The 24409-nt window shown below is 31.6% G+C and overlaps 1 long non-coding RNA gene across 4 annotated transcripts; it reads right to left on the bottom strand.

Moving 5' to 3' along the window:
• Positions 1 to 21223: 21223 nt before the first annotated feature.
• Positions 21224 to 24409, bottom strand: LOC108470881 (uncharacterized). Of its 4 annotated transcripts, XR_008273917.1 has the most exons (6): positions 24006 to 24409; positions 23329 to 23406; positions 22448 to 23158; positions 21998 to 22130; positions 21821 to 21849; positions 21224 to 21524 (listed from the first exon to the last, which is right to left on the bottom strand). It is a non-coding gene; the product is annotated as an uncharacterized LOC108470881 (long non-coding RNA). The 4 variants fall into 4 exon arrangements; XR_008273920.1 differs by lacking the exon at positions 23329 to 23406 and having other exon boundaries at positions 24006 to 24405; XR_008273918.1 differs by lacking the exon at positions 22448 to 23158 and having other exon boundaries at positions 24006 to 24382.

The raw sequence follows: 24409 nt of genomic DNA, 5'->3' as shown, positions 1-24409 counted from the left end.
GTTTCTCGACTTCCATCTTTTGAACATCAATGTCCAAACTCAAGTACATCTTTTCTTCTTCGAGCTTTGCTATCCTCCTCTCGAACTCCAAGCTTTGTCTCTCGAACTCTTGTTTCATAATTTCTAACTTTGAGGGCCTTACTTGAAAATATTCCTCCATTGGTCGAGCTCCTTCCATACTTGGCTTAGGGATATTATCATTAACTCTTCTACCTCTCCATTCTATGTATTCCGGTGTCGTAGCGGGGCTAATAGCTTTTCCTCTCAATCGACAAGTCTTCTTCCAAGCACTAGAAACTTCACTAACCCTCCTCTTGTAATCGGCTCCTCTATATACAAACTCACTTTGAGCCAACCCCTGAGTTGCTGGTATGAACTGTCTCAATCCATGCTGCCTCAGTATGAGCAAAGGGGCATAGCCAATGGCACCCCAAATCCCCAATAAGGGTACCCAATCAAAACTACCGCATCGGTAAAGAACCTCACCAGGCATCATCCACGGAGCTCTCCACTCGACATCTTTCGACTGAAGGTTCTGAAGTAACGCTATCCAATTCTCTTTTGGAACATCAACTCTCCTGGTTGAAGCTACTATATCTTTCAACGGTGAATAATCCTCAAAGTAAACCCGACAAACCACCCTATCTATCAACCGAAAATGATTGTAAAACCAAGCCAAAAGCAACTGAGCACACCCTATAAACCTGCCAGCACCAGCCCTCCTACATGCACCTAAAGATCTAAATGTTTCCGCCAAAATTGCAGGGACAGAAGTGACCCTTTTACTGAGTCAATGAAAAAGATCCGTGGTTGCCTCATCCACATATCCCAAAGCCTTAGGGAAGACCATCAATCCATATAAACTTAGGGCAAAAACATCTATCTTCTTTGTCTCATCAGGGTGTGTCAGAATCAAATCTTTCAAAGCATCCCACGAAATGCACTTGCACTCACCCTTTTCTTTAATTAGGATCATAGCCCACTGCTCGCTCATCCCCGTAATAATCATCAATTTCTTCCAAAAGGTAGGGACACAAGGAGCTCGGGAATAGATCCTATCATTCTGAAACCGGGGACAACGAAGTAAAGCAGTGTACTCTTCCACAGTAGGTACCATGTCTACTTCCCCAAAAGTGAAGCAACTGTACGCTGGGTTCCAAAACTGAGCAAGGGCTCTGAATAAGTGCTCGTCTATCTGAACATCAAGCAAGTAAGATAAGTCTCCATAGTTACCGTAGAATAATTGCTTAGTCTCTTTGCCCCACTGATCTCAAATTTCCTTAAGCTCTTGGAGATTATTCTGTGTGACACTTATACGAGTATAATCTGGCAGCTCCGACATATATCCTATAGCTATACTGTCTCCTTTTTCTAGTTGAGTTTGCTCGGACCATTTGTGGACGTTAATGTTGCCTTCCACTTTATCAAGAAGTCCGTTCTCCATAATAAAACTTCCTAACTTAGAAACTGACCACGAATCGATATCTTTGTAAATGCAAAATGACATGCAAGCAAAAGAAAAGAGATAGTCAGTATCACATGATATCAATAAATTTCAACGATAACTTATAAGGGTGATGTCTAAGTTTGGCTTATACGGTCCTTCGACATGGGGTTGGTTCTAAAGTTTGAGGTACCGAACCAGCAGATTCCTCGATCCTCACCCATTATAGGCTCATTTGAATCGAGTTCGATTCGAGGAATACATTTCCCTATGGCTACACGGAGATGAAAATCTCACGAAACCATAGGTACGGATGTATCCCGAAAGTGATCCACTATCCCTGCGGAGGCGAAAACCTCACGAAGTGTAGCTTCTCACTCCCACTTAAGGGTGTGACCACAGCGGTCATGCGAAATGCAATGCGATCAAAATATAGCATGTAATAATACAAACACATGTAATGCAAAGAGGATTAAATTTTAAAATTTTTAATTTCCGACATTAAGACAAAAGATAATCAATTACATGGCCTGACTCTCTTATTACGTCCCCAGTGGAGTCGCCAAGCTGTCGAAACCATTTTCATATCGTGGTGTTAGAAAATGGGAATCGATTTTAAAAATGAAAACGGGAGTCGCCACCAATCTTTTTAGGTGTGATTGGATCACCTTTAAAACATTTTGTTTTAAAATCATTAGTTTTGGTCCACGAAGTAAAAGAACGGGTTCGAGTCGATTCACGTCTGAGGAAGGATTAGCACCCTAAACGCCCAAAAATTGGTACCTAATTGATTATCAAATGTCTTAAATGTCGAAAGAAAAAAATTTAAGATGTAGTCCTCTTTAAAATATTTTAACTTTGAAAATTGGGATTCACTAGAGTTAAAGTATTAAGTTATCTCTTTTTTGAAATTCTATCTCAAGCGAAGAAAACGCTATATCCAATAAGTTAGGACATATTGCTTTGAAATTCCAAGATACTAGCTTGCATTTAGAAAACCTTTAAAAACTTAGAAGGGTGCTTAATTATTCAATTCAACGAGAAAAGTGGCAACCCAATAAGTTAGAGCACTACTTTCTAAATTTCCAAACACCAAGCATTGCCTTATTTGCAAAAAATCTTATTTTGAGGTAACAAATAAATGAATAAAACGAATAAAAAGATAATAACAAATAAGCTAGGAAATATTCGAGATTAATAAAAACTAGTAATAAATAAACAATCGTTATATAAGACTAAAGAATGCTAGTATAGTGAAGATAATAATAATATTAATAGTAATAATACAAATAAAAATTTTGGAATGATGTGTGAAATTATATATATGTATGTGAATATATAGATAAGTAAACAATATATATAGTGAGTGAAGAGTAAAAGGTGAAGCAAGTGTATTTAAAGAGTAATGGGTAAAAATATAATAATAGTAATAAATATAATAGTAATAAATAGAAAATAATAGTACATTAATAATAATAGTATATGTTGATATCAATAATGATATATATATAAAAAAGAAATAATAATATGGTAAAAATATGTTAATAAAAATAACAGTAGTAGTAATAAAATAAAAATAAAAATAAAAATAATAGTAATAATGATATTAATAATAGTAATAAAACAGAGAAAAGAAAATATATATATATATAATGATGAAAAGTAATGATAATAATTATTATAATAGTAATGATATAAAAATTAATGATGTAATAAGCAAATGAGTATAAAAAGAAAATATAATCATAGTAATAATAGTTGTAGTAATAATAATAGTAAGAAAAATAGTGATAATATAACAATAATATAACAAAATAATAATAATAGTCACGGAGATAATAATAATAATAATAATAATAATAATAATAATAATAATAATAATAATATAAATAAAAATATAAACAACAAAAAAAATAGCAATAGTAATAATAATAATGAAATGAAGGTAATAATAATAATAATAGTAACTAATATGCAAGAAAATAAAATACAATTATAATACCATAATGTTAAATAATAAGATAAAATATAAAAGAAAAGGGCGAGAAAGGGGCTAATTTGAACTCTAGATAGAAATTTGGGGCGAAAATAATAAAGTAAAAAGAAATGGGATCGAAATGCTAATATACATAAGTATCAAAGCCAAATTAAAAAGAAAAGGAATAAATGAGGCATGATTGAGTGTTTGCGCAAATGGGAAGGACCTAATGCACAATTTCCCCATTTTAAATTAAAAGACACATATTAGGCCTGTTAAACGGGTTACAGTGCAGGCCTTCACAATCCCCCCTCCCTTTTCTTTTCTTCTTCTTTTTATTTCTTGTTCTTGAAGCTTAAAAGCAAAATCAAAAATGAAAAAAAAAAGAAAAAAAGAAATCAAAAATTAAAAAAAAACGTAACATTTTCTCTTTTTTTTTTTTGCTCTTTTATTTCTGAAATATATCTGTAATACAATGCTCTTTTTTTGTTCCCAAAAAAAAAAACCCTCTTGAATTTCAAAAAAAAAATCTCTTCTTGAATCTCAAAAAAATTTCTTCTCTCCAAAATACAATCAATTCCTCTCCAATCCCCCCTCCTTTTTTTTTTTTACATTGAGATTATGGCTTTTTATAAGCTTTTACCACTTGTTCTTCTTTTTTTTTTTAAATTTATTTGCCTTTTCTTTTGTAGGCAAATGGAGCAAAATGGGGGTGGGTGGCTAATTATGGTGTGGAGTAGGTGAGATTAAGTTTTTTCTTTTTTTGATTTTTTTTTTTGATTTTTTTTTTTTAGGTTGGGTTAGTGTTTTGGGCTAAGTTTTGGGTTTGGTATTGGGTTTTAATTGGGTAGTTGAGTTATGTTTATTTGGGTTTGGTTTTATTGGGCCCCGGGCAAAATTTGGGCCATACACATATCTTGTAAAGATTAGATTAGATTTGATAAGGTATATCTTGTAAATCTCATAATTTAAGGTATAGGATTAATCTCATCTGTCGATGTAACTTGATCTTAACCGTCAGTTTTGAGGGAGCTCAGCTTTAAATAGAGAGCCTACCCCTCACTTGTAAATCACTCCATTCTTTATTGTTTCACTATTCTTTGTGAATAATAGAATATTGAGAGCATTTACTCAAACTTAAGCGAGTTTGAAACAAACGGATCGCCTAAGGCCGTACGGATTGTGAGACGAAAGATCTAACCTCATGGCACTAAGACTCAGTTACAAATTTAAATAATAGTATAGATGATAACTAAAATATAATATAAAGTATGTTTGGTTATGATAAAATCATGTGAAAATAATATATATTTATATATGAATATATAAAATTTTGTATAATGTAAATTATTAATATAGTAAAATTGGAAATTCGTTAAAGATAATTATTATCTTAGAAAATATAGGAAAGGACATATGGTATGCTCAAAAGTAAAGTTGTAGGCATTTTAAGAAGAATTCTACAAACGTGTTCCTTAATATCATTGCGCATGATTAGCACTGCTGGAACAGTTAGTCCCCGCTTTAACTTCACCCCACCCCCCTCCCCCCCAAAATCATTTCCATAGTTCCCACAATGCCACTGTTGAAAACAAAGGCATTTCTATTTTTCCAAAGTTTCCAGTAGGCCATAGTAGAAAGAGTACCTTCAATCAGTTCCTTCCACACAAAAGTTCTTTGAGTTCCAGAGAAACTCATTGTTCTTCCAATTCCTAGTGCCCAATTGACACCATTTGGTACATCTTCCCAGATATTGGACAAAGCCCTCCAGAGAAACAAGCAATTAGAAGGATGTATAGAAGACGACCATTTACTTATTACCCCATACTTGTTTCGAAGGACTTTTAACCCGTAGCACATCCAGGTTAGAAATGACAATATTAAAAGTTACTTTAAGCATAAGGGCTTTATTGTGGTCTCGTACTTCCCTCAACCCAAGTCCACCATTCTTCAAAGGCATACAACATTTATCCCAACTCACTAAAGTTGGTTTACGTTTACCAGATGTTGACCCCCAAATAAATCCTTAAACCAGCTTCTCAATTTTGTTGCAATTGTCTTGATGATCACCTTAAACAAGACCATATGGTGATTGATCGATTTATAATGAGATAACAATTCCGATCCTGCCACCTTGGGCACCAACGCAATAAGAGTTTAATCCAAATCCAAAGGAATTGGGTCACCTTCAAAGCAGTTTTGAAGAAGCACTAATTGTGGTAAACTACTTCATTGGTCTTGTCCTATTAATTCTTTTTTATGACTTTTTTATCTATCATATTACTCACAGTTTTTTATTATTTCGTTTAAAGTATTCATTTTCGATATATTTACTCTACAATAAATGAGATATAATCTTTCAAATATATATAATTAACTTAAGAATTCTAAGCATATACATGTTGAACACAAACTCGTATTCTATGCCTATCCCAAATTTAGATAACATTGTTTTTTTTATATAAACAATCAATATATTATTCATTTTATATAATTACATTTTATGATCACAGATTGAAGAAATGTAATCGGCTAGAGATAAAATGTGGAGGAAGTGTTGATTGCCAATAAGGTGTGAATCCTTTGTCAATATTTAGTTTACCCAAATTTATTGCCAAAGATACCTGTATTCTTTTAAATTTAAAATTTAGTCAATATACTTTAATTTTGAGATATTGAGTCTCTATACTTTTTCTACTTAAAAATTTTGGTCCATTAGTTAGTTTTGCTGTTAAAATGGTTGATTTGATTGTAATAAAAAGGTAAAATAATATTTTAGCCCTCATTATTTATAATTTTGTGTCAATTTGGTCCATACTCTTTAAAATACATAAATAATTTTAAAAAATGTTGTAAAATTATTTTTTGTATTTACAATATAATGTTTTAAAAGTTATTTTTTGTATTTACAATAATTTTTTTCAAAAATAAAAAAAATAGTGTTATTAACCTAGACCCATGGGTCGTTGCTCGGGTCCAAATAAATTTCTAAGTCCAGGCTCGTTTCAATTTGATTAGCCCAAAAAATCTACTTAACAGTTCAAAATTTAATAAAATATCATAAATAAATTTATTATATTAATATTTTATAATTAAATTAAAATTTAAAAATAATTTGTATTATTTAAAATGAATTTGGTTTGACTGGTGGCATAAAAATCTTTTTCCAAGCTCGATCTAAGTTAGACCGATTCAGAGTTTATATCATTAATTAAAAAATATTTTATACTAATATTTTATATAGTTTATAATTAAATGTACATAAAAATATTTTTAATGTATAATTAATCTCATTGAAAATAAAATTGTTCAAATTTAATTTAATATGGACTGAATAAATAACTCAAAATTTGGAGGGACCTTATTATTATTCATAGAGTAAATTAATAAACCTATCCATGGGTCAACAATCTGCCCGGCCCAAGAAACCTAGTCAGGCTAGGTTTAGACAAGATTTTTTATGTCTCAGGTGGCCGCATGAATTCAATTTAAATAATAAAAATATTTTTAAAATTAAATTATAAAACATATAAATATTAATGTAAAAAAACATTTTTAACAATTTAATAAATTTTTAATAGAGAAATGAGTTTTTTTTTGTTGAGTTGGGTTGAGCCACGAAATAGATTCGGCCTTGAAATTTTTTTGGGCCTCGAGTCACAATCAAACTCATGGATAGATCAAAATAAATAATTTTTATTTTGAATTTTTTAAAAAAATTATATTTTAAAATTATTTAATTTTAATTTATTAATTGTGCTTGTTAACTTTTAATTTTTTTCAACGTTATAATGCTTTTAATTGTCACAAAATTTTGTAACCTTCAAATACCTTTTAATTTATCTCTTTTTGAATATCAAAATGTGAATGTTGCTAGTTTCTTTTTAAAATAATTTGATAAAATTTTTAAAAATATTAATTTTTTAATCTAGATAAAATGTTATATTTTAATTTAATTAATTCATTTTAAATGTTAATTTTAATATTTTTATTGATTTTTTAAATGCTTATTATATGATGTTTTAAAATAGGGATAAAATATATAAAAAAATTAATTAATCCTTTTTAAATTTTTTTTTACTTATTAACTATGTTAACTTTTTTTTTTGAATTCATAAAAATTTTTAATCTCTTCTAATTTATCTCTTATACTTTTTTTTATATAATAAAGAAATTTTAGTACAAGTCTAAAATATCATAGAAATCATTATTCTCTTGCTCCTAATAATATTGCTCGCTACTTGTCTCCTATCTCGATGTGTCTCACAAAGAGTGGAGGCTCCTCGAGAATAATTAATCGACCAGTATCAATACCAGCCTCTTTTGCAATATAGTCAGAAACCATGTTGCTCTCTCTCAATATGCATCGAAATCTCACTTGTCAATCCCTTTTGCACTAGGTATTTCTTATATTTTGAATATCAAAATTTGAATGGTGTTATTCTTTTGAAATAACTTGGGAAATTTTTTTTTTAAAGAGCCGAATTTACTTAATCTAGATAAAATATTATATTTTAAATTTTATTTATAGTATTTCTATTGAATTTTGAGATGAATCTCAAAATTATATATGAACTTTAATTTAATGTGCAATTGTATACGTGAACTTTAATTTTGATTTAATCATACACATTTAAAGAAATAAATGCATCAATTTATTTTTGTATTGAATAAATATAATTATTTATATATGCAACATATAAACATAAAATGATATTATATCTATAATTGTATTAGTAATTTACAAGAATTGAATCAAATCAAAACTTCATGTATACAAGTTCACATTAAATTATAGTTCATATATAGTTAATATGTTATTCACATTTTCTTTAATTTTTTCATGCTTCCTTCTTCATTTTCCTTTTTTTTTTCTTTTATACCATAACAGATAACTCTCTCTCTCTCTCTCTCTCTCTCTCTCTCTCACCTTGATGGCAAAATAATTCATTGCCTATTTATAAGGCTTTCAATTTTGTTCATTGTCTTTAATTTTTTAGTAGTTACTGAATAAATATTTTCATAGTGCGATACAAATTATCATCTCTTTTCTTTCAATTAATTTTATTGTTTTGTTTATTCATATGTTTTCATTCAAGCTTTATTCATTTCATTTTTATTGATGCGTCGTTGAGAGTATCAAAATAAAATAAAAAAGCAATTAAAAGTTTGAATTAAAATTGCAAAATTGAAATTAAAATAGTAGAGATAAATAGAGTTGAGGAAAATAATTTCTTATGGAGAGATTCCAGCCTCCGGTTGCCTCTATCCGCCTTGAGTTCAATCCTCGGCTTTTAGGTGATCCTTCTTAAACAAAATAAACCAATTATAGTGGAAGAGGACGCCTCGACCACCAACTCTAAAATTTTAGACTTAAGATTTGGCGGAACCTAACTTTAGCTAACAATCGCTTTTGTGATACTATCTTATGCTAGATCATGCGTCAGTCCCATAATGAACCCTTTTTGGGGAATTTCGACAATATTCAACTAGATAAATTTAGTGGCTCATGCTTTTTGAGGAAAAGGAATAAAGGCTGTGTTTTTTTTGGAGAGGAGTGTTTACAAAAAAGATGAATGGAATTTATGTTACTCCATCCCTATTTATAGTACTAGAAAACCTAGTCTATTCCTAATTAAATTTTAAAAGATAAATAAAGATATATGCTAAAATTAAATCTAAATAATAATCATTAATAATTATCCTAATATAATTGGGATTAAAATAGAGTCTTGTGCTATAAAATCTCTTCTTTTGCATTTTTGCCCCCAAAGTCTTCCACACTTTGTATTTTCGACACCACTTCTCTCCTACTTCGCATGCTGGCCCAATTTATCTTCAAATTTACGCTTTTTGCCCCTAAATTTTCTCTTGCCTTCAATTTAGTCCCTAAAAGATAAAGAACCATAAATAGCTCAAATTAGTAAGATCATACTCAAAATAAATATGTAATTAATACATAAAAATAATTTCTTATGGAGAGATTCCAGCTTCCGGTTGTCTCTGTCCGCCTTGAGTTCAATCCTCGGCTTTTAGGTGATCCTTCTTAAACAGAATAAGCCAGTTATAGTGGAAGAGGACGCCTACGACCACCAGCTCTAAGATTTTAGACTTAAGATTTCGCGGAACCTAACTTTAGCTAACAATCGCTTTTGTGAGACTATCTTATGCTAGATCATCACTTCTCAATAACAAATACAATGCCATTTTGTCTTTTGGGCTCGCCAACCTCTGACGCAATAAACTAACGAACTAACTATGTAACCTTCCCAAAACGTAAAAAGCGGTCGTTTCTTGCACAAGTTGAAAAGATCACCTATTAAGGACATGGACGGAAGTGTCAGTCCCGTAATGAACCCTTTTGGGGGAATTTCGACAATATTCAACTAGATAAATTTAATGGCTCATGCTTTTTGAGGAAAAGGATCAATAAAGGCTGAATTTTTTTGGAGAGGGAGTGTTTACAAAAAAGATGAATAGAATTTATGTCACTCCATCCCCTATTTATAGTACTAGAAAATCTAGTTGTCAAAACTATTTTTTTGAGTTAGGAAAAAAAACAGGAATTGACGTTTGAAAACCAAAATGTGGAGTCGCCACCAATCTCTCGGTTTAGGTGTGATTGGGCCACCTACTAAAATGTTTTGTTCCATTAAAGACAATTTTGGTTCACGTAAAATCAAAAACAAATGGGTTCGAGAGTCGGTTACGCATGAGGAAGGGTGAGCACCCTCATTACGCCCAAAAAGTGGTACTAAATTGATTCGATGCTATCCTTATATCAAAGATTTTAAGAAAAAAAAAATCTTTTAAGGCATGATTCTTTAAAATGTGTGAATAGTTCAAGTTAACTGTCAAAATTCTCTTGTTTCAAAGATATGCAGCATCATACCCAGCATGATTGGATACGATCCTTTATACCTTCAAAAATACGATCGATTTTTGATTTCAAAAATTCATACACTAAAATTATAAAAGGTTATCCAAATATTTAGTTCATTGAAAAAATCATATCCAGCACGATTGAGCACGATTTCTCGAATTCCCAAATATTGGATATTGCCTTATTTCAGAATTTTTGAATAATAAGGAAAATTAGGAATTCGCTCAAAACACGTTTATTTGTTTTAAAATAGATGGAATACTTAATGCATTGTATCGAAACATTTGCATAGAAAATGACTAATGAACATAAAATAATATGATACAATAAGCCACAATTAATAAATCCAACAATTATGTACGGCTATTCTAAGTAAAATGTAACCGAATTCTTAATCATGAATGGAGAACAATTGATACAATGGATAAAACAATGACTAAGTGATATACATCAACAATAAATATGGCACAATATAAAACAATTCACAAAACATTTACAAAATAAAATGGAAATTTGAAATGGTATAAGACATTTTCAAAGTGATGATGAATTAATAAACGATAATATATATAATATATAAATTGACAAATTTGCATAAAAGCTAAGGGTATATATTTATTGAAATAAATATTATAGAATAAAAGGTTGAATCAAATTATATGCAAAATATTTTAAACACAAATTCATTCAAGATTGAAAATGTACATGGTAACTTAAATAATATATAAAATGTGAAAGCATAATAAAATACATGATAAAATATATTACACATAATAGATTTGCAAAACATGCGATAAATAAATTTAGGAATAATTTTTTTGTAAAAATAACATGAGATTAATAATATATAAAATTAAGTTAATTTATAAATTATACGTACCATTATACATAAAATCATTTAAGTAAGATGCTACATAATATATTAAAATAATATGACATAAAGAAGAATTTTAAAATAATAATTTTATAAACACAAAATGAATTTCCCAAATAACCTTACAAACCTAATTAAATGAATTTTAAAACAATAAGTATTTTAAATAAAAAACATTAAAATAATATATGTACAAATATTCACAAAAATATTTAAACAAAATCTTACATAAATTATTAAAACAGTATAATGTAAAATAGCTTCAAAATAATGATTATATAAAGTAAAGATATTAACATAATTTAGCACACACACATATATATATATATATATATATGAAGGACTAAATGAATTCTCAAAATCATTGTGAACAGAGGACTTGATTTAAATAATATAGGTACAAGGATAAAAAAATTGAGTTAAATACTATGCAAAATAAAAACTACAACCTAATTACAAATAAAAATATAGAAAAGAAATATTAACATAGATCAAAATAAAAAAATTGAATGAATTTTAAATAATATGCATTATAAATTCAAATCTCAATTAAAATAATACATGTACAAACGTTGAATGTATGGTAGGCTATAAAAATAAAAAACTAAATTAAATTTGAGTTAAAATAAGAAGAATAATTTAAAAATAAACTATTAGAATCAAAATAGGGACTCATGTGCCATGCTTGCAAATGTATAAGGACCAGAACTGAAAATAATCCACGTTTCAAAACACTGAGCTTAGTCGTGGATCAAATCGCAATAGCATACAAATTCCCAGATGAAATTAAAAATAAGTGTAGCACAGGTTGGATTCAATTGAAGATCGCGCGTGAGAGAGAAGGATCAGGCGTGCAAATTGCCAATTTGAGATAAAAGAGAGTGTAGATTCGACTTTTGAATCGGGTTCACACGCGGACCTTCCCTTTTCAAACGACGCCGTTTTTTACAAAGGTTTTAATGCCTCTTTCCCTTCTTCTTCTTTTTTTTTTCAGATGCAGCCATCCTTTAACCCAAATTAACAGCCCCAAAAAAAGATCAATTTGTTAGGGTTTCTAGCGCCCGCCGAATCCACCATTTCATTTGGTGGTCGATGGCGTACCAACGCTGATGGATGATGCCTTTGGATCCCCTTCCAACTTCGATCTCAACGAAGTGAACAGAGATCAATGGTCGATTCGCAAGGTAAGATTTGCTTTTCCCTCTTCTTTATTTTAAAATACAGATGATGAAAACAATGGAAAGAAAATAAATAAAAATGACTGGAAAATTAAAAAGACTAAAGAAAAATCACCTTTTCAAAAATTGTTTTTGAACTTTTCTCACTACAGCAAAACTGACTTTTAGCGGCGTTTTTTAGGCCTTTAGCGGCGCTTTTACAAGCGCCACAAAAAACGCCGCTATAGATGGCGCCACAAAAGTTTGCGGCGTTTATTTTAAAAAAACGCCGCTAAAGGTCATGGCCTTTAGCGGCGCTTTTCCCACAAACGCCGGTAAAGGTCATGGCCTTCAGCGGCGCTTTTCTCACAAACGCCGCTAAAAGTTGCGACCTTTAGCGGCGCTTTTCCCACAAACTCCGCTAAAAGCCGTGACCTTTAGCGGCGCTTTTCCCACAATCGCCGCTAAAGGTCATGAAATTTTTAAAAAAAAATTATAAAGGTCCTGAAAAATTAAAATTCATTATCAAAATATTGAGGAGAATAATATCCATGATATAAATATAAAAATTTTCTATTGAAATTCATTATCAAATTAAATTTTCTATGAAAATTTTAACTTTAAAACTAAATATAAAATTTGATGAATTCAAATTTAGAATTTAAAATAATAAATTAATAACACAATTAAAATTCAAAAGTTAGAACTCAAGTTATTAAATATTAAAATAAAAATAAAAATATAAAATCAAAACTAAAATAAATAATAAAAATTAGATTAAATATAAAGATATAAATAAAATACAGCAAGTCTTTTACTAACAGCAAGTCCAAATACAACATCTTGTTTGCGAACCTAAACAACATTGAAAATTGAAAAGTCTTTTATAAAAGACAAATTAACTCGATAATCACCTATTTAATCACCAATCAAATACACAATCAGAGATTCTAAATTTCCACTCCTCACTAAATTTAAGTAATTAACTCGATAATCACTAAATTCACACTCAAATTAAATTGCCTAACTAATAAACTCATACCGGTTCCATGAACTTTCGTGAAAACATTGATATTAAAACCGCGAAAACCTTCCTCCCTTGCCTTCACAACCAATTCAAAAAAAAAAAAAGTCACGAGCTAAATTCAAGACTCAACATGCAATAAAATGATGATTCGATTAAAAACTTGAGACTTACCGTAAGAACAATAGCCTTTAAATCGTTAAAAAGCAACCTCCTCGGAGATCATGATATCAATTTGCTACAACATTGACAAAATCATGCATACAAAACAAACTAAAGAAAGACCAAATTTTACATTAAAAATGCTAATAAAACTTGCAATTTGGAGATAAAATTCTGACCTCCAGGACTAGTATAGACTACCGAATAAGTATAATAGTATAGAATTTAAAATATTTAAAAAGGAAGAGGATGAAATTAATGAAAAATCAACCGATTAATGAGTTGACGTTTAGAGGCATCACAGAAGATGATACGAGCACGCCCCGCAAACTTCATCGAACAAGTCTGTCAAGCCGAGCATTGACATGTTGGCAAGCTGATCCCAGCTCGTTTCCAGCTCCACGAGCTCCGTCTAGCTCAAATCCAACTTATTCAAGCTCGATCCAACTTGCTTGAGCTAAACCGAGCTCATTCCTAGCTCATATTCAGCTCACGAGCTAAACCTTAGTTCAACTTCAGCTTAGGAGTTTAGCCTCAGCTCAACTTTAGCTCACAAGCTAAAGCTTAGCTCATTTTAGTTTAAACTCGGTTTTGTCTTTAATACATTAAATAAAAATTTGCACATATTCATTTAAGCATTAAACTTGTCTTATATTAATATTTGTTATTAATATGTCATTGTCATTATATAAATTGATTATGTTCACATAGCCGAATTAATGCATGACATTAATGTGTTCACATCATGCCGAATTTATGAGTGTTCATGAGATGTCTTAATGACTTGTTTATTTCATGTAGGTACATTCCTTTGGACGGTACAATGTATGGATGAAGAAACATCTCTTTGGGGCATTCCACACTCATGAATGAAGAAGTATTAAATGTTGGTGCATGTACGGCTAGATGCAATGTTTCTACAAATTCATGCATGTGTCGAATGCATGTATGGCTAGTCCATGAATAGATCAAATGCATGGGATGATAGAATGCATGAATGGCTTAAGTGCATGTATGGTGGCTGTCTCTTAACTTTCCAAGGCACTTATTCGGCCAAGAAGTAGCTGCTAACTAATTCAAAAGAAAAATAGTCTTTGGTGTAGTGTTGCGTTTTGGGAATGGGGTGCAAAGTTGATGACAAGAACACTTTGTCGATCGGGTCAAAATATAAACAACAGAAGAACTTGATCACTTCACTTTTTTTTATAATTTTCGTTTTTTTTGTTTTTTTTAATACTTCACAATATCACTAGTACAAGAGAGAGAATGAAAATTAGAACTTGAATTTTTTTTAATTCAGATTTTTTTCACAACGAATCTAGTTCGATCTTGATACGACCGTCGGCACCTCTCGATTTACAAGCTCTGATACCAAATGATACGAGCACGCCCCGCAAACTTCATCGAACAAGTCTATCAAGCCGAGCATTGACATGTTGGCAAGCTGATCCCAGCTCGTTTCCAGCTCCACGAGCTCCGTCTAGCTCAAATCCAACTTATTCAAGCTTGATCCAACTTGCTTGAGCTAAACCGAGCTCATTCCTAGCTCATATTCAGCTCACGAGCTAAACCTTAGCTCAACTTCAGCTTAGGAGTTTAGCCTCAGCTCAACTTTAGCTCACGAGCTAAAGCTTAGCTCATTTTAGTTTAAACTCGGTTTTGTCTTTAATACATTAAATAAAAATTTGCTACATGAATTCATTTTATGGAAACATTAAGCACTTGGCATCATTTGCATTCAAATTATGTTTGCTTGATGTTCGAACTTTTGATAAGAAGGTGAAATTCAATGATTTGGGTTTCAATTTTGATTCGTTTACTAATCACCTTGTTTGGCCACATCTAAAATTTTCGTTCCATTTTGAGAAGGTAAGATCGACTTATGCTTTGGGACTTGAATCAAATTTCAACGATGATTTATTTTTTTCTTTTCAATCCATACCTCCTATTGAAACTAACCTTTTACATTTTTGTGAATGTAACCCTTTAAAAAGCACGAGCTGTCATGGTGCTTCGTCACCAACCCAAGTTGATCGAGGTAAAAGGTTTGTTTTACATTATCTCGTCCAAGAGAGAAGATTTATCTTGTTTGAAAAAGGTAAAACCGATCCTAAATTTTCTTCTCTTCAAGATCGACAAGGTAAAGTTTATGAAAATTTTCAAATACCTTTACTCTATTTGAATGTTGTTGAAAATCTTTTTGATGGTTTGATGTTTGGAAATTGTTTGTACCTTGTTGTGATTGATTGTTGTCTTTGGCCTAGTAGTGATCCGTTTGTGTTGAAAAGTGATTACACAAATCATGTTGTTAATAAGCGAAAGAGTGATTTAGTTTCCAATTGGCCATGGTACACTTTGCGTGTACATTCCCATGAATTGTTATTTTTGAATAAACATATTGAAATGTTTTGGATGAGGAATAATGTGTTTAAGTGTCTGCCATCGTTTATAACCAATTATCCCTTGATCAAACTTAGTCTTCATGTTTGCAACGATGGTCTAACGAAACTCTTTGATAAATTTACGTATGCTTGCTTTGTCCAATTGAGATTTTTGGCATATGTTCGATTGAATGAATTTTTTATGAACTATCGAACACATTTGAATCTGACTCCTTTGAGTTTCTTTTTATTGGCTGTGGTAAGAATTTTTCAAGTTTGTGTGACATCTTCCATCCCATTTGACCGAGGAAAACCATGCATGAGTCAAAGTTCTCCCATGGACAAATGGCTCGACTTGAGGACAAGTCGTCTAAAAGAGGGGGGGAATGATACGAGCACGCCCCGCAAACTTCATCGAACAAGTCTGTCAAGCCGAGCATTGACATGTTGGCAAGCTGATCCCAGCTCGTTTCCAGCTCCACGAGCTCCGTCTAGCTCAAATCCAACTTATTCAAGCTCGATCCAACTTGCTTGAGCTAAACCGAGCTCATTCCTAGCTCATATTCAGCTCACGAGCTAAACCTTAGCTCAACTTCAGCTTAGGAGTTTAGCCTCAGCTCAACTTTAGCTCACAAGCTAAAGCTTAGCTCATTTTAGTTTAAACTCGGTTTTGTCTTTAATACATTAAATAAAATTTTGCACATATTCATTTAAGCATTAAACTTGTCTTATATTAATATTTGTTATTAATATGTCATTGTCATTATATAAATTGATTATGTTCACATAGCCGAATTAATGCATGACATTAATGTGTTCACATCATGCCGAATTTATGAGTGTTCATGAGATGTCTTAATGACTTGTTTATTTCATGTAGGTACATTCCTTTGGACGGTACAATGTATGGATGAAGAAACATCTCTTTGGGGCATTCCACACTCATGAATGAAGAAGTATTAAATGCTGGTGCATGTACGGCTAGATGCAATGTTTCTACAAATTCATGCATGTGTCGAATGCATGTATGGCTAGTCCATGAATGGATCAAATGCATGGGATGATAGAATGCATGAATGGCTTAAGTGCATGTATGGTGGCTGTCTCTTAACTTTCCAAGGCACTTATTCGGCCAAGAAGTAGCTGCTAACTAATTCTATGTTGACCATAGAGCTCCTTGAACATGTTCACACTTTGAATTGACCTATAGGCTACTACACATGCATGGATGGGTTCAAGAACGTCCAAGGGAAGGAATTAACTCAATAATTCAACACATTGATTGAATTAAGTGCATGCAAGATGAATAAGAAATTGAAACAAAAGAAACGAGTGATTCAAAAGAAAAAGAATCGAGTGAGAAAACAAGTGAGCAAGTGAGGATTATTTCTACTAACCCACCTGTTCGATCTTCTTGTGAATTAACTTTTCAGGTTCCTAGAAGTTTGTGCGACCAATTCCATCCACATTACCTTCCAAACGAGAGGTGTTTTAGGTTGTTCGAAAAAGGTAAGTTCGCGAATGACTACCACCCACTTGCGATCGAAGGTAAGGAAGGTAAGGATTCTTTGTTTATCGAATCAAAGTCACTTGATTTGGATAATTTTTGTTCACTTCTCGTTGTTAACGAATTTGTTTTAAAAGGTGCCATATACGACTTTTCTTATGATGATTACTACATTGGCAAATTTGTTGACAACATTGGATTAGTTTTCTCTAAGCGAATTTTGAGCATGTTTGATCAAAGTCTATCACGTAAAAATTCTCATGTGTTTGACCCTGCAAACTTTTTGAACTCATGTGTTAAATCTTTATGTTTAAATATGCCTGCTCAATTGATTTGTGATAAATCTGCCTGTTTGAAAAGTTGCATGTTCGTTAAAAATTCTTTGTTTGACATCTATGTTAAAAGATCTTCACATGATATGTGCAATTGTGTTCTTCATGAACAATCTTTGAGTTTTTGTGCAAAATTTCCATGTAGTGATTTACATTCCCGATTGATACTCTTGAAGCATGAACCTTTGCATATTGGTATGCTCGATTTTGTCAATTCAACATGTGTGTTTAAACTAGTGAAATATAATTCGTGTGGTGAGTTGATTATATCTTCTTCTAATATGTTGCTTGTTGGAATTCCTAATCAAGTTCGTGTGTTCAAGCCTGGTATTTACTACGTGAATTCGACTCATCTACCCGGGCCGGATCACATCAGAAGACAATTCGTCCCAATTTCAAACGATCAACTTGGCCCTCATCTTGTAGTAGAAGAAAAGTTCCATAGAGATTAGTTCATTTTTCCCATCTTACATTTAACCTCAACATAATCACTCAGTTTGAAACAAAATTTGCTATTAAGAACAAAAGTACACTTGAAACAACCAACTTTCTATTATTTCCCCAACACAATTGTTACATCTTCTTATTCAGCTTAGAATAAAATTTCAAAAGAATAGGTAGGCTAAACATTCATGCAAGCAAACTGTAAAATTAAAGGTAGCAAATTCTCATTCATCTCCATTTTTAACAAAAAAACGAAATTAGAATTTGGAATGATACCCTTCAAGGTCAATACTCAAAGCTTCTCAGCTTACATAAGAAACAGAAAGCATAAATACTAGGGTCCAAAATTGATCTAAGCTTAAAAACTGAACATACCCAGGATTTAAATCTAGAAACTAATCAACATCCAATAAATTGAAACCAGAACACCCATAGTAGCAAAAACAGCTGCAGGATTCTTTTAAATATTAGCACTAGAAACAAATTTGCACCAACATTCAAAGAGGTACAAGTCTACAAATCAGCTAAGGTAATTATCTTTCACCCATAGTTTTTGCCTAATAAAATTATGCTCCCAAGCTGATAAGTAATCCAATTCAAACACATAATTTCACCTAAAATACAATAACTATAACATTCAAATCAGAATATTATTTTACAAATTTAGAAAAATAAATGAGAAAAAGGATTAAAAATCCGAACCTGCATTACCTTATATCTAAAATGAAATCATGAACCCGTTTCTGATCCTTTGATTTAAGGGCATCTTAAACGAAACAAAAACATTGATCAAGTTAAAGAAAAAAAAGACAATGAAGAAATTAATGGTCAAACATTAGCTCCAATAATTGTTCAAAATTTAAGACAGCTACATTCAAATAAAAACTAAATAACAACTAAAGCATCCAATGGAACATAATTTCACTTTTCATCACTAAATGTTTCCTCATAAACATGGCTTCATCCAAAACAAAACCTCATACCATTACAATTTGCCTTTTAAGCGTAAGCGCAACCTTCTTCCTTGGTCTTTGCTTGACCTATACATCACCCCAAATAAAAATAAGAACATTTTGAAAGAAAAAAACCCAAAATTTTGTATTAGATCTCAAATCCACAATACTACTTCAAAATTCATGCTTTTTTCTTTGAGTGAACTCACTTTGAAAGACAAAGCAGGATAAGAGCCCACCACGGAAGCTGCAAAGACGTTTTAAGAACAGTAAACGATAATATAGAAAACCAAGACAACGAAATACAGAGTAAGAAACATTAACAATCAAGAATATTTTTATTTAAATCACCAATCTCGAGTTTACTAGTTTCGAACTTTCAGAGCACTCAGACAAAGAAATATATTTATCAGCTTTACGAATTTTACATACCAAATCATATAACTAATCAGTAACTAAAAGCAAAAATAGCCGTATATTAATGCCTGAACAGTAAACAAAAGTAAATTTCATACCACATTGGTCTTTACATAGATTAATAAGACAATGCCCAGGTTTATGATGTATAAAATCCCAAATAAAATCTGCAACCAAAAACAAAATGGAAGTAAGCATAAATAAAGCACAGATCACAGACAAGAAAATTCAATTTGACTAAGCACTAAGATCACCGAGTGGAAAAACTTGTCCTCCAAGAACATCTTGAATAGCGAATAAACATAAAAGAAACCAATTTGGGTAAACAAGCGGTCCAAAGTGTCTCCTTTCAAGTTCTTATAATCCATTTCTCCTCCAAGAAACCCACTTACCTGTCATCTTAATAAACACTAATTCCACATTATCTCTTCAAATAAAAACGAATAGCCGAATTAACCCATGAAGTAAATTAGCTTGATTAGTATAGAAAAAAAAAGTACCACACCTGAGACATGTAAGCGTCCCAATCTATCTTCTTATCTGAAAATTAAAATCCGTGAGAAGTCACCGTGAGTTCAATTATATGGGGAAGAGAAAAGAAAAAAAAACAGTGAAGATGGGATTTTGGTTATCTTACAAGGGACGTAAGCGATGATGAAGGAGACGAGGAGGGAGTCAATGATGAGTAAAGCCAACGCCTTTTGGGGTTTTTCATGAATTTGGGGATCAAAGAAGATGAAGCAGCAGCTTTTTTCCGAGAGTGTTTGGCATGAGCAGAGGTTGAATTTTTTATTGCCATGGCTATTTTTGCTTTTGGGTTGAATTTGGTGTTGGCTTAATGAAGGAGAAAGAAAATGGAATGCTTGAGTTTTCAGAGAACAAACGGAGGTAAATGAAAGAGTTGGGTACACTTGGGATATTTTGGGGGCAAATTTTGAGAGTAAAAGGAAATGAGAAGAAGATGAGAAGCGGGTAACCAAAAAATTGTGAGCGGGATTTTGAAAAAGGGATAAAAAATAATGGTCTTTTGTGACGTTTTATCCAAAAACACCACTATTGCTCAATTTTGATTTTTTTTCATTTTTAACATATTTTTTTCTATTTTTTCTTTCAAAATTTTTGTGCTAAGATTATCATTTTTGGATTTTTTTAAATTTTGAATATTGAACTTTTAACCTAAATATGGACTAAAATATTAAATATTAAAATTTTAAGCTTTCTATTCAATATATAAGAGATTATCTAAACCTTAAACCCTTAATTATAGTCTTCAAACCCTAAATCATAAAACATAAACCATCAACCTTAAAAGAATAAAAAAACACTCTATAAAACAAGTTGGAACTAAAACAACACTTATTTAAAAACAAAAACAAAAAACAAAAAAAGAGTTGCAACTTTTTAATAAGAAGATTGATTTACGAATAAAGGAAAATCCACTGTTTTATAAAAAGAAAATGAGTTCACTACAGCAAAATTGACTTTTAGCAGCGTTTTTTTAGGCTTTTAGCGGCGCTTTTCCCACAAACGCCGCTAAAGGTCAGGACCTTTAGCGGCGCTTTTCCAACAAACGCCGCTAAAGGTCAGGACCTTTAATGGCGCTTTTCCCACAAACGCCACTAAAGGTCATAAAAATTAAAAAAATATATTGTAAAAGTCCTGAAAAATATAAAAAAATTAAAATTCATTATCAAAATATTGAGAAGAAGAATAATCTATGATATAAATACATCCCGCCAAACAAAATACCGCACTTATCATACTACACCAGAAATCTAACAAAATACAAATAGAACAAAATAAGGATGAATGAAAGACATTAATGATATATAAAATCATTGTTTCTAATGCATATGTAGAAATCAAGCCATGGTGTGCACCAAGGATCCGGCTCTCGTAATAGCACCAGGCCTTGATCAAAATAATACTACGTTTGAAAAGATGATCTTTTCCAATTAGCTGATCAACCTGAAAAACAAACAGTTCAAAAGAAGTCATGTGTCAATTAAACTTGCCACCCTTGATATTGCTATAGGAATTAATGCATGGAGAGTGATGGAGATGGGATTGGGGATTCCTCAAGGCTGCAGCAGTAAATTTAAACAACAGTGTGGGAAAAGGTGAAATGAGAGATTTTAGACTAAATCCAAAGCATTAATTTCTATTAAATGAAAACAAACAAACAAATATAATTGTTAAAGAAACATTAATTTCTCTTAAACAAACGAGCAATCCTACATATCTCATTCTTAAATTTCTCATACCTCTAGGCATCTTTCAAACTTGGCAGCAACTAAACAGCCATGGGACAGAAAAGAAAAAGGATAAGTGCCAAATTCAAGAAAGATGCAAAGTAACAAAGTGGAAGTTAACTATATCTTTAATTGAATTACAAGGTATCACAAAAAAAAAAGAATAGAATCAATCAGAAAGAGTTATACCTATGCACGAATATATTAAACATCCTGTACTAGAACCTCAGAGTTCTGCTGGTTATCTTGTAAGATACTGCAGATATATCTTGCCAAATTCTCCTCCATGTTTTGATGACTAAGAGCACTGAGCATTTATATACTTTAACACAATGGAAGGGAAGCAATTAGTGAGAGAGAGCAGTATCTGATACACTGTACTTGGTGAACCGACAAGTTTTAGGAATCCAAAAACAATGCAATAAAAAGAAAATATTCTCATGAAAAAACAAACAAATGATAAATAAGTAAAATTTAAAACAACATAATTGTGATTGATGCACATCAAATCAGAAAAAAAGAAAAAAGGGCGATAGATTTCGGAGTTAAAGTAAATTCATAATGGCCTGTGAAGTAGGAAGAGACAAACATATATGTAGAAAGCTTAACCAGAGAGAGAAAAAGAAAGGTTTAACTTACAAAGCAGTAGTTGGGGTCCAAGAATGGGTGCTTGAAACTCCATAACAAGGTGAGATAGGTAAAGAAGAAGAAGAAGAAGAAGACCCAAGAAGCTGGTGACACCCACATATACACACACCACCTCCTTTGCTTTTATCTAAGCAACTTTTCTCAGTTTTTTTTTCCTCTTTACTATTTCAAGTTTCCATCTTTAAAAGAAATAAAGAAAGAGAGAGAGAGGAGCTTCAACAATCCCCCACCCTCTCTCTTGACTTTAATTATTTATTCTTCTTTTCATCCAAACTTTTTTTGCAGCTATCCCTCAATACAAGATTTTGCTTAAAAGAAACTCACTCCCCCTCACTTTTATTTATATATATATATAAATAAAGCTTTATTGCACTCACTGCAATTACAGGCAGGATTAATACTTCCTCAAAGCCATGATTAAGATCCCTGCCTTCAATCCCAAGACTTTCAGCAAAGGTCTGAGGAGAGAAATGATAACACCATGCTCTCTTAGCTGCCTCTCATCTCCACATGTTCAAAGCCCCTTTATATATATATCTATTGCTTCTATTGTTATCTTCTATTTATAAATTCAGCATTAATACAGTGTCCCAAAATATTATAATTTTCTACAAACATTTCCACTGGAATATATCATATATCCTTTCAAATCAATATCTCCATCAAGGTTTCACAAGCAGAGTATGTAAATGCTCAGTGCTCCTACATATGACAACCCAGCAGAGTATATAAAAAGGAAAGTTACAAAGTATTGCAGATAGCAGCAGAGAAATGCATTCATTCATATTTCTATCAATCAACACTAAACAAATTTCAAAATTATCAATAGAAATTTAATAGCATTAGCTCTCTACCACAAAGCAATTGCATACCTTCACATAGATAAATTAAAAACCAACCCTCTAAAAATTATCATTGAACAGCTTCAGCAAGAACACCATGTATAAAACCTGCATGAGTAGGGATATAACAGGCCATCCAGACCATCGAAGGCAAAAAAGAAAAATGGAACCTATGATCAAGTTCATCAAAGAAAGGACAATAGTTGTAGAACATAAAGACTGCTAGAAGGCAGAGGTGGCTGTAAGAAAATGAGAATTAGTAACCAAAAAGGCAGAACGAAGAGGCCTACAGTAAGATCTAGCTTCAAACCCTAAATCTATGAACAATGGAATAAAAAAAGAACATTACTTTCTTTCCTGAAAAATTAAAATCAGAGATCATGGGAAACTAAAATTAAGAAGAAAAAAGACCATAAAACATTCATAGTCGGACAGCTTAGAATTAAATATATTAAATAGATATTGATCTTCCTTGTTTCTTTCAAATTCTTTTCTCTCATCCCTTAAACATACTCATCAATTATCCCAAAATTAAACGATAGAAAAAACCTAAAGCAGGAACCCTTAAGTTCCCGATCATGTAATAGAGCCTTCTTTCAGTGGACGGTTGCTTAAATTTCAAAAGAGATTCGAGCATCATTACAGACCGAAACAAGAACATTGACGAAGCAAACAAATAAATTTAAAAAAGAAGAAGAAAGACTAACCTCAAGTGCTTTCGGACGGTGGAGCAAGAGCAAGAGAGCAAGAGTTTTATTTTGGGGGAAAACGTGGGAAAAGGGCAAGCCACTGACTTTACGTATAGAAACACTTATGAATCTTAAGAAAATCTCATATAGAAACAGCTTAAAGGAATGAAATAGCAGAAATAACGTAACATAAAATCCTACAAAGGAAATTGACAAACAGAAAAGAATGAAAAATAAAAGAAAAAGGAAAACATTTTGAATCATTGTGTAGAGTTGGAGGGATGTCAAATTTTGGGAGGATTAGAGGCAGGATCTGTAAAATCAATTGAAACGGTGCATGGTGGAAACAATTGAAACGGTGCGTGGTGGGAACAGTTGAAACGGTGAGTTTTGAATTAGTAATTCATCAACAGTTTATGTAT

Source organism: Gossypium arboreum, chromosome 11, assembly GCF_025698485.1.
Source record: "Gossypium arboreum isolate Shixiya-1 chromosome 11, ASM2569848v2, whole genome shotgun sequence".
Classification (NCBI taxonomy): domain Eukaryota; kingdom Viridiplantae; phylum Streptophyta; class Magnoliopsida; order Malvales; family Malvaceae; genus Gossypium; species Gossypium arboreum.
This window is presented reverse-complemented; position numbering and strand designations above follow the sequence as displayed.